This window comes from Canis lupus, chromosome 19 (genome assembly GCF_003254725.2).
Source record: "Canis lupus dingo isolate Sandy chromosome 19, ASM325472v2, whole genome shotgun sequence".
Lineage (NCBI taxonomy): Eukaryota > Metazoa > Chordata > Mammalia > Carnivora > Canidae > Canis > Canis lupus.
This window is the reverse complement of record NC_064261.1, coordinates 47369172-47379171: the sequence shown is the minus strand read 5'-3', so window position 1 is coordinate 47379171 and position 10000 is coordinate 47369172. Positions and strand designations below refer to the sequence as shown.

The 10000-nt window shown below is 40.4% G+C and overlaps 1 protein-coding gene and 1 long non-coding RNA gene across 6 annotated transcripts in view; one reads left to right on the top strand and one right to left on the bottom strand.

The window, feature by feature from the left end:
* Window positions 1–635, bottom strand: part of LOC112649238 (uncharacterized) — a 9303-nt gene extending 8668 nt beyond the window's left edge. For both annotated transcript variants that reach the window (XR_003129513.3, XR_003129514.3), the window contains exon 1: window positions 1–635. This exon is cut by the window's left edge and continues 6527 nt beyond it. This is a non-coding gene — a long non-coding RNA (uncharacterized LOC112649238).
* ZEB2 (zinc finger E-box binding homeobox 2) overlaps window positions 1–10000 on the top strand; it is a 137743-nt gene that overhangs the window by 79753 nt on the left and 47990 nt on the right. The window lies entirely within an intron of this gene.

Sequence of the window (10000 nt, the reverse complement as noted above, 5' to 3'; positions counted from 1 at the left end):
GAGTGGCTCTAAAGGGAAGGACGGGAGGAAAGGGAAGGGTGGTCATTGAACTACTTTTAGAGCAAGCCTGCAGATAAGAGTTGTGGTGTCCAAACAGAGCTGTGTCTGTGACAACCAGATTGTTCCAAGCATGGATCATCCTGCTCGTGCAAACTTGCTGCTGCACTGTTTGTTTACATGCTGTTTGGGTGGCAAAAACAGGGAAAGTCTGGGTGAAATCCACTGCAGGAAGACCCAGCCATATGCCTTGTCATCGAAACCCCAATTATTTAAACATTCTGAAGGTTAAGACATCCATCTGTGCGTTACTCTTTCTCTTACTTCTGGATCATGACGTTATTCTCTCTAGTTCATTGACCTTGATCGCAACTGACCTCAATCTAAAGCCTCGGAACACCTTTCTCAAGCGAGACTTGATACCAGTTTGGTCTATCAGGTGTCAAGCGTGTGCCCACCACACCCACGGTCGCTCCTGTCCTACAGGAGGAAATTTGGACCCGGCCGACCATGAATGTGACTCAGTCATTCCAGCCCAAAATGGGGTGGAAACAATTTTCTATAGATGCTCGCTGATTAGTAGATATATTAAAAAAAAAAAAAAAAAAAACAGTATCAGTCTGAAAAAAAAAAAAACAAAGATCATATCCTGCTTTTAAGCATTGAGGTTGAATAATTGTCCTGGAGATAAGTCTCTCTCGTGGATTTTAGGTGTTTGGCAGATGATCTAAATTCATTAAGTAGGCCTAAAATTTCTCTGTTCCCATTCAGGCATCCTTTGAGGAGTTTACCAATACGTGAGAACAAAGCAATCTTCGATTAAATTATTAATCGTGCAACGCGTGAAAAGCCTATCAGACCCCTCCTAAGTAACTTCTTACAACATTTCAAAGTATTCTCTAGTCTGACGTATGCAAAGCAGCATCTCGCCCCTGCGTATGAGCTTCAGCCAGCCTGGACCTTTGTACCCATCGTAGGCTGGTGAGCACTCCAAACCTATAAATTCGTAGCCATTCAAAGCGCAAACATTTTTAAGTTTAAAACTCTGCGCAGAGTCCTTTTACAAAAGAGTCCACTTCTTCATGTACCTTTAAAAACATTTACCCACTTTATTCTTTTGTGTCTTTGAAGAGAAAAAAAAATTAATAAAGTTGTAGGATCCTTTTGAATTTAGAAAATGTTGGCAATGTGGGAAAGAAAGACATTCAGCATTTCAAAGTTCTGGTGGGGAAGAAAAAAAAAGATTCTGAATAAAACAATTTTATGTGATTTTGCAGGTGGTTTGAGCTATCATTTTATATGTACGTTTGTACCACTGCTCATTGGAATGTTCATATAATACTGACCTAATTATGCATAGAAAAAGATAAGCCATTTACTTGATTCATTTCTTCTTTTTAAATCAAGAAAGGAACAAAAAGGCTCCTATTTTCTGAAAGAAATTGTTCGCTTTTATTGCAGAAAAGTAGCAGCTTGTGCAGAGCTAGAACTGTAACAATTTTATATTCCAAAGGTTTTGTGTGTATTCGGTTAGTTACAGTAATTATACCCAATAACTGACAGCCAAAATCACGTAGGAGAAAGCAGAGGCTGTTTTCTCACACAGGCCCTGCTGCAGAACATCTGCTGAGAGATTTGCATATTAATTAACCCATATTAACTCTAATTATTCTGGGAAATTATCAAATAAATTGAATTTTCTAATTTTAACCTTTCTTTTACTTGACGCGTGTCGAGGCTGAGAGGACGCACCAGGCCGTCTCACCTGGGCAATGAGCAAAAGATCTTTTCTCCCCCTTTTGCTCCTTTAGACCTGGGGCAGCCTGGGGAGCTTTTGTGTGCCTTGTGCTTTTTTGGCTTCTGTGCTTGGTAGGGTCTCCGTGCATTTGTTGAGAGAGGGAACATGTGTGCCTGTGAGCACAGATGGTGGATTTATACAGGGGTGAGGAAAGGTGGTACCTCAGAACAGTTGAGCAAACCTTAAGTTTTTTTTTTTTTTCTTCCTCCCAGCCTGTTGTTTAGGCCTGAGCAAATAAATGGGAGTTTAATTCAATTAGAGCCTGGCTTTAGTCAGTGCCTCATGACAGAAATTATTCAATATTTTTCCCCTCACATTGTTTGGTTTACACATCACTGACTCCCTTCCTTTTGTACTCTGTTTAGAGTGGCCATAATGTGTTGAGCTTTTGTGTCTGCCGTGTCACTGTCCCTTTCACCGTTGTCTGGTTTTGTCAATTGTGAGGTGCAATGACGCTATTTGGAAAACAGGCTCCTCGTAGTAAGGGTGTTGCTGTGTTAGGAGGGGAGGCTGCAGTTTTAAAGACCCCACAGAGTAAACCGTCGCACTGGGCCACCTGCGCTGAATGTCCTGCTAATCCTGAGGAGAAATCCTCTGGGTGGAGAAATGAAGGTTCGGTGGCTTTCCCAGGTGTCAGAGGCCTCCTGCGGACGAAGGTGTCCAGGGTGGATGGCCTGGGCCCTCTGACCCCCCGCCGCCCCCACCCTTCTAGGCGTTTCTGTGGAGTCAGAGGTGGTGCGCGTGGGCAGGTTTGTCACGACCACCGCTTTAGGACGTGGTCATCAGAAGAGAACAACTGGTGAAAAGCAGTAGCTGTTCCTAGGCCTTCTGTGGAGCCACACGTCTCTTAAAACCCTGTGACTCTTCATCTCCCCTCGGTCCCCACCCACTAACGTCTAGAAGGTGATCCGCACCCTTTGCGGCCTTCAAGAGGATGGCTTCCTTCCGAAGGGGCCCTTCTCCACGGTCCCCTCAGCTGATGGGCTAGACACATTGCAGCACCTCCACGTGGCCTTCCCGAGACCCGAGGGTTATTACTGACCGCCAGAAACTGCAGAGACCGTCAAAGGCCCCAAACCGGTCTGTTGGACGGACAACTGCTTGAAGTTGGTACACATAGGCTAGGACTGCAGTCCCCTTTTCCGTGGGAGCCTGGAAAGTCTTTTGCAGGAAAAATCTTTCTTTAAGAGACGAGCCTTTTTGCTTAAGAAGGGGGAATGGGTTCCTGTTTAAGGTTTTGGGAGGAAGGAGGTTTAATTTTGTCGGACTTCGGTTAATATCTACATCTTAGAAAAACGTACGGTTGCAGACAAGGTTTAGGGGTGGGGCAACTATAAAACAATCAGAGAAAATTGTTACAGTTTGTCTACTTCATGTTTATTTTTTACAAAACATTCCAACGTACCCTGGCAGTTACTGACTTTACACCTTTTATGGGCTTTGAAAGTTGTGTAACCTTTTCAGAGGAAGGTGATAGACACAATATCTATTTACACAAGGACACATTTCCCCTTTCTTTATATTCAGTTTATTCAAGGTTTTATTTCCAAGGTCTTATTACTATAAAACTTAAAGCTAGACAAGGTCTGCCCTCGTGTCAGATAAAAAAATTCCAAAACAATTTTGATGGCTCAGAAGCTTATTATTTCATACTTCTGGGTCCTAAATAAATTACAGTTATTTTCACATTCCTCTTGAATATCCTTCAGGCATGATAATAAGCATCTTTTTTTTCTCTATAGTTTCTTAATACTTTCTTTCTGATGGTGGGTATAAAGCAACTTGCTGAATGATCATGGATTCCAATAATTAGAGAGTTCCCCCCCCCCCCAAATCTTTTCTCTTCTTGTGACATATTGTTGGGAGACACACATTCACTTGATGCATTTAATAAAGCATTGTGGAATTGTTGGCAAATAGATGTACAAAGCAAATAAAAATATTTGTGTACAGCAGTTGTTTGGGGGCCTTTCCTCAATTTGCCATCACCCTGGGCTTGCTGAGGAGGGTGTTGTTACACTTTTTTTTTTTTTCTTTTTAGCCATCAAAGGTAATTATTCCCTCGTGCTCTGGAGTACAATTTGGCTAAATACTATATCCTTAGAGTGTAAGCATATTACAGATGTAGACAGAAAGTGAAGCTGAGAAAATTTCTAAAGGGTCGAAACTACAACTACAAAAACTCAATGAAAGGAGAGGCAAGGGGCATGTGTATTTGAACATCAGTCCAATGACTAGTTTCCTCTGGTAGGAGTCAAGTAAGGTAATCCAAACCATTCTGAGTTCTCGATATAGAGGAAAACCCTAATATGTTTTCCTTTGTAAAACAATAAACAGCCATTAAGTCTTTGGGTAAGCATACATTTCACTTAGAACATTGTGACCTAGGATAATGGTGTCTTCTTGAGAGATAACGGAATTTAAAAAAGAAAGAAAGAAAGAAAGAAAGAAAGAAAGAAAGAAAGAAAGAAAGAAAGAAAGAAAGAAAGAAAGAAAGATAAATGAATTTACTGTTGTAAATTCTCTGACCAATATCTGTTTTTATGATAGTTTGGGGAAGGGAGGATCCTTACTTGTATTTTTATTTGCCATTATTTTTATATTTCCTATATTAAGGGAGAGGTTTCAAGGGGAAAAGGACATAACTAAGATGTTATTACCTGCATGTGGGAGCTTATCCAGAGCCCCTGCAAATTTATGGAAATTTTAACCTTTTTTTAATCACTACCACACTGCAATGGGAAAGCTCCTCCAGGTACAGGGAAGCTGCTAGCATTTCTAGAGGGGATGAGTGGCTGCCATCTTCCCAAGATGTTCCCATAATAGGAAGTTGAAAGAGTGTCAGAACTAGCCGCTCCACATTGGAACCATGGGATTGCAGAAATTCTTCTCTCATTTCACTTAATATGCATATTTTTTACATAGCTAATCTGAAATGGAAACATTTTTATCCCTACATTCAAAACTGCTTTTGTTTTATCAGCTGACATTTTACAACTCATTAATTTATAATGCGGGTTTAATGCCTTTGAATGTTCCTGGGATAAAAAATTAAAGTGACCAAGCTAGTTTGTATAAAGGCTGACTATGGTATGTTCATAGCTGTTCTTTTATAACAGTGTTTTGTGCTGGAGAGCACGTTCCATGGGGATATTTCAAACTAGCATGATTCCTTCTTTCTAGCATTAATTAATCTTGCCTCCCCAAGTGATAAAGTTATTCCCATTTTTAAATCAGGAAATTAAGGCTCATGCATTTCAGTGACACGTATTCAAATTCAGAAGAAAATTTCTGTTTGAGCTTGCTTTCTTTTGCTGTATCTGTCACGAGACCCCACCCCTATCGTCAAATGAGGAATTGACCCTTGAATTTAGTCCTGTGATCTTTAGTCACCCAAGTGCCGAAGTAACAGGTTAACTGTGATCAAGAAGGGGTGTTGCTAAGTCTTCCCTGGAAAAACCACGACACTGGATAAAAATTCTGGAAGAATTGCTGCATCCTGTCTTTAGTAGCTAGAAATCGAACTTTGGGGGGGAAGGGGATGAATAAGGGCTAGGGTTCAGGTGAAGAGTCTTACGTAGAGTGTCCACGAACACTTACCACACATCAAGGCATTTCAAGGAAGCAACTAGGCCATTAATGCATTGGCTCAAATATAAATGATCTCCAAGTGTCTAAGTGATTCAGGAAACCAAATGACTCCTAAAATTCCAAAGGACTTCTTTGAAACTTTTAAGCCCTATAATCAGAAGAGATATTTTAAAAATAAGGTTACATGTCTATATCAAGTATTAGCTGAAGGGTTAAGCATGCTATTTCCCATCATGGAGCTGCTACTTGAGGACACTTTCGCAAAAGCGATTTTTAAATGAAGGCCCAACACCAAAATTGTGACTGTTACGTACTCAGATCTTCTCTTTTCACCTATACCTACCACACATTGTAGTAGTAGACAAAAGAAGACACTGGAGCAATGGTCCCATCTTTTTTATTTTATTTTATTGTTCTTAAAGATTTATTTATTTATTTGAGAGACAGAGAATGAGCATGAGTGGAGAGAGGGAGATGGGCATAGAGAGAGGGAGAGAGAATCTCAAGCAGACTCTGGACCCACACTGGGGCCAGATCCCATGACCTTGAGATCATGACCTGAGCCAAAATCAAGGGTCAGGTGTCTAACCCAATGAGCCATCTAGGTGTGTGTATTTATTTATTTATTTTTTAAAAAAGATTTATCCATTTATTTGAGAGAGAGAGAGAGAGAGAGAGAGAGCTGGAGAAACACATTCTCCACTGAACACAGAGCCGACACGGGGCTTTATCTCACGGCACCAGGATCACAACCTGAGCTGAAACCAAGACTTGGACGCTTAGCCGACTGAGCCACCCAGGCACCCCTCTGGTTCCATCTTTATTATTATTTCAGTGGGTATCAGTGTTTTACACTTCACAAAGTTGTCATCGCACGTGCAAGTTCGTGGACTCCCTGTGGCAACCTCAAAGACAGGAAAACTATTATCATTATTTTTACCCATTTGTACCAAGTTTCCTTGGATGAAAGGCCAAGGCCACACAGCTGGTTACACGTTGGGACTGGGATGAGAAGACAGGTCTTCAAGCTCATAATTCTGGGAACTGCCTCTTTAGTTCTATTGTTTCCAAACTATTGTGGGAAGAAGCATGGGTGTATTGTTAGATTCTGGTAATTGATCAAATTGGTAGGCTTCTATAACTCAAATTAAGGGGATCCATGAAAGTAACAATCATGAAAACAATTCAAAATTAAGCAACCATCTCTATTTTGCATTGTGAAAATCCCCAAAAGTCCCGGGGATTTTCATTTCCTTACTCTTATCCTGCGGGGTTTACATGTAGACTGCATCCTTCATGGGGAATTTGTCACACCATGTATATATTTTACGTGGGTGCCGTACGCTTGGAGACGTGCTTCCTGGCACCGGCGTTGCCACCATCTGGCTGCAGGACCTTAGACAAGTCACTGGACCTCGCTGTGCCTGTACCGCTTCCTTGGCACATGTGGAGGGTGGATGCCAAGTGGCCTAGCACTAGAGCTTTAGAATTCCATTCCTCTAAATAGATAGCAAGCTTCCTGAGGTGAACCCGTGTGTCCTCTGGACTTACCACACTGTAGGTTTAATTAGTGCTTGATGATCGCATTGAACGATTTATTGGCCCTCTTAGCTTGAATGGAGTTCTAGAAAATCATTATTGACCGCCTGATTAACAACCAAGTGTCTATAATCTGCATATGCAATTTTCCTTTACATCAAGAAAACTTCTGCTTCTGGTGAAGATGGAGTATCCCCCCCCCTTAACATCAGTTCCTTTTCATGTTAATACATTAGCAACTGATCGCTTGTTTGTACTCTAACTGACAGAAAAATGTAGAGAAAGCACATAAGTATGAAAAGGGGTTAGTTAGGTAACATCGTATAGGGCATCTTCAAAACAACAGTTCTGGTATTTCAAATGTCAAGCTAATTATCAGCAATGTTTAAATGCTATGATAGGCCATTTTTGCAAATGCTGAAATTTTCCGGCAGGTATGGACATTATAAAAATGTCATGTTTTGCTGCTATTCCGTTACATGTCACCAGAATAGAAAAATCGGGGGGGGGGGGGGAGAAAAGTTATATCAATAGACAATAAAGAGAAACCATTATTTGTTTTGCATATGATAGTAAAATTAATTGGTATAGTGATACAATTTAGAGTATTGTTTACTTAGGAGGAAGAATAGAGAGGATTTAATATAATGCAATCTGCTGAAGTGAAAATAATGCTTATTATAGATAAACTATGAAGCCTTTTAAATATAGGTTTTTAGTAATGCATATTCAGATATATCTTTCCAGGCCCATTTGCTATAAAGCAAATTTAAGTATCAGCTTTATACCCTTTGGTAACCCCATATTACACATACAGTTTTAGAGAAAATGAAACTTTAATATGATTCCACATAAAATGGTGAGCCATGCCAATAATTCATATGCACTTCATATGCAAATAGTTTTATCTTATCCATCAATTATCATGTAAACATGGTATCACATGGCAAATTTCCCTGTAATACAGTACAGTACCTGTATATAATTATGGGTGCATTTTGCCAATGCAACTGTTACACAGAATTGTAATTAATTCCTCTGAAGATTACTGGGAGAGTTTTGGATACTGATGCTGTTTTTGGACATTTATTACTGCTCTTTAGTTGGCTTTTTGCTGTGCCTCAGAGACAGATGTAAAATTAGTGTCTATTTTGAGCCAGCAAACAGTACATCTTTCCTCTTGTTTATTGAATTGCAGAAAGGAATTCTTTGGGCTCCCACTTCTTTGTGGTTTTGAAGTAACTGTCTGTTTTTCTGCCAGCCATGGAGCTCCAATACATGTATAAAATTTTGCTGAGACTCATGCAAGGGGCGACTTATTTGACCTAATGTAAGGACGGAATAGAACTTTGCCACGTTATGTAGGCGGTTCAGCGCTTTTGAATGCTGGATAAAAAATATGTATCACAAGTTCAAAAATAGACATGAGACTAATATACTCTTCCCAATGACCCTCATTTAAAGCCAGTATACATTAGTTATTATACAAAATCGAATCTCTTCTTTGCAGAGACAAAGCTATGTTATTAAGATCTCTCAATGCCAATGGTGATGATGGTGGGCAAAGGATGAAAATGGGAACAAATGGGAAAATGAGCTTATTTTATTTCACAATGTAAATGGGGGTAGATCCACCCCCTATTGGCCATTCTATAGTCAGATTATTTCGTGGTGAAATTTTCCCCAATAATTGCATGAGGCAAATCCACTGACTGGACTTGAGAGAAAAATTTAAAGGCAAATCCTGCGGATTTAGAAATAGGGAGGACTAGGTGAGAAACAGGAAGTGCGACGACCATATTAATGGATTTGATTCTGATTGTCAGCAGGTCAGCCAAAAAAGGACAGGATGAGAGGATCTACTCCGAATTCAGATACACAAACTAACTTTGTTATGAATTGTTTCACCTGGATTAAAAAAAGGGGGGGTGAGATGGGGGGTTCGGATACCAACACAATGGCTATGGGAATGGATATCCTAGTTAAAACAGCTCTGGAAAAGATGGCATACTGCTTCTGTAAGTGAACTTGACAGCAGTTATTTATTTAGTTTAAAAGTATTTACTACTATTTGTGAGCGAGAACCCTAAAGGTTGTGAAGTATTGTTGGCCTGTGAAGGTGATGGATGCTGTACTCCTGACCCTATATGGTGAGACATGACTTCATTGCTTGTTTAGATTGTTCTGATATTTGGGACTCCTCAAGGGCTGTTCATAAATCATTTATCTCTCTCTCTCTCTCTCTCTCTCTTTTTTTCCACAAGAAAATATTTCAATTGTATTGCTGCAGGAACACTCACGTGTCACACGGGATATTGTGGTCCATGCAGAAAAAGACCTTAAAAGGCATGGGTTTTTTTCCAGGATAAAGGCCTTTTAATGCCTGTCCAGCCTTAGATAATTTTATTCACTCCTTCTGGACCTTTCTTTATTCCTCCTGTGCCCAGAGATCAGTTTTTAGGAGGTGGGTTGAAAGCTTCCCAGGCCTTAGGAGCTTTTGTTGTAGCACCCCCCCCCACTCTCACCGCCCCCCCACCCCCGCCCCCGAACTCAGCGTTCAGAAAATTTGTAAAGAATCTTCTGCTTGTTGCTAAGAAATGGTTAAATCTCAGTCACCAGGAAAAAAAAAAAAAAAGCAGCACATTATTGATTGTACTAAGGTATATCTGGACCACACAGCTAGACCAGAGATGTTAGAATATCTCTCTTTTTGTAGATCTGAGGGCATTACCCAGCCTGAACTTGCCTAAGCCCTTGTGGTCACACCTCTTGAAAAGGTTTTGTTTCCCCCGTCAATTGGTATTCAAACCAGGTCAGCAGATTCTGTTTGCCCGGCTCCGCTGCCGTTTTCATTTTAATTTGCACCTGTTGTGCAGTTGTTCCGAAGGCAAGTGCAGACCCGCGGATTATACAAAGATCATATTATGAGCAGATATGCACGGTGTAATCTTTTTGTCCCCAGCCTCACATGACAAAAAAAATCTCTCTCTTTTTGTTCCTTTTTTACTCCCTGGGAACCTGTCAAAGCAAACAGATATGACTGACTAAAATTTGTAACTAGACATGTTTCCAGAA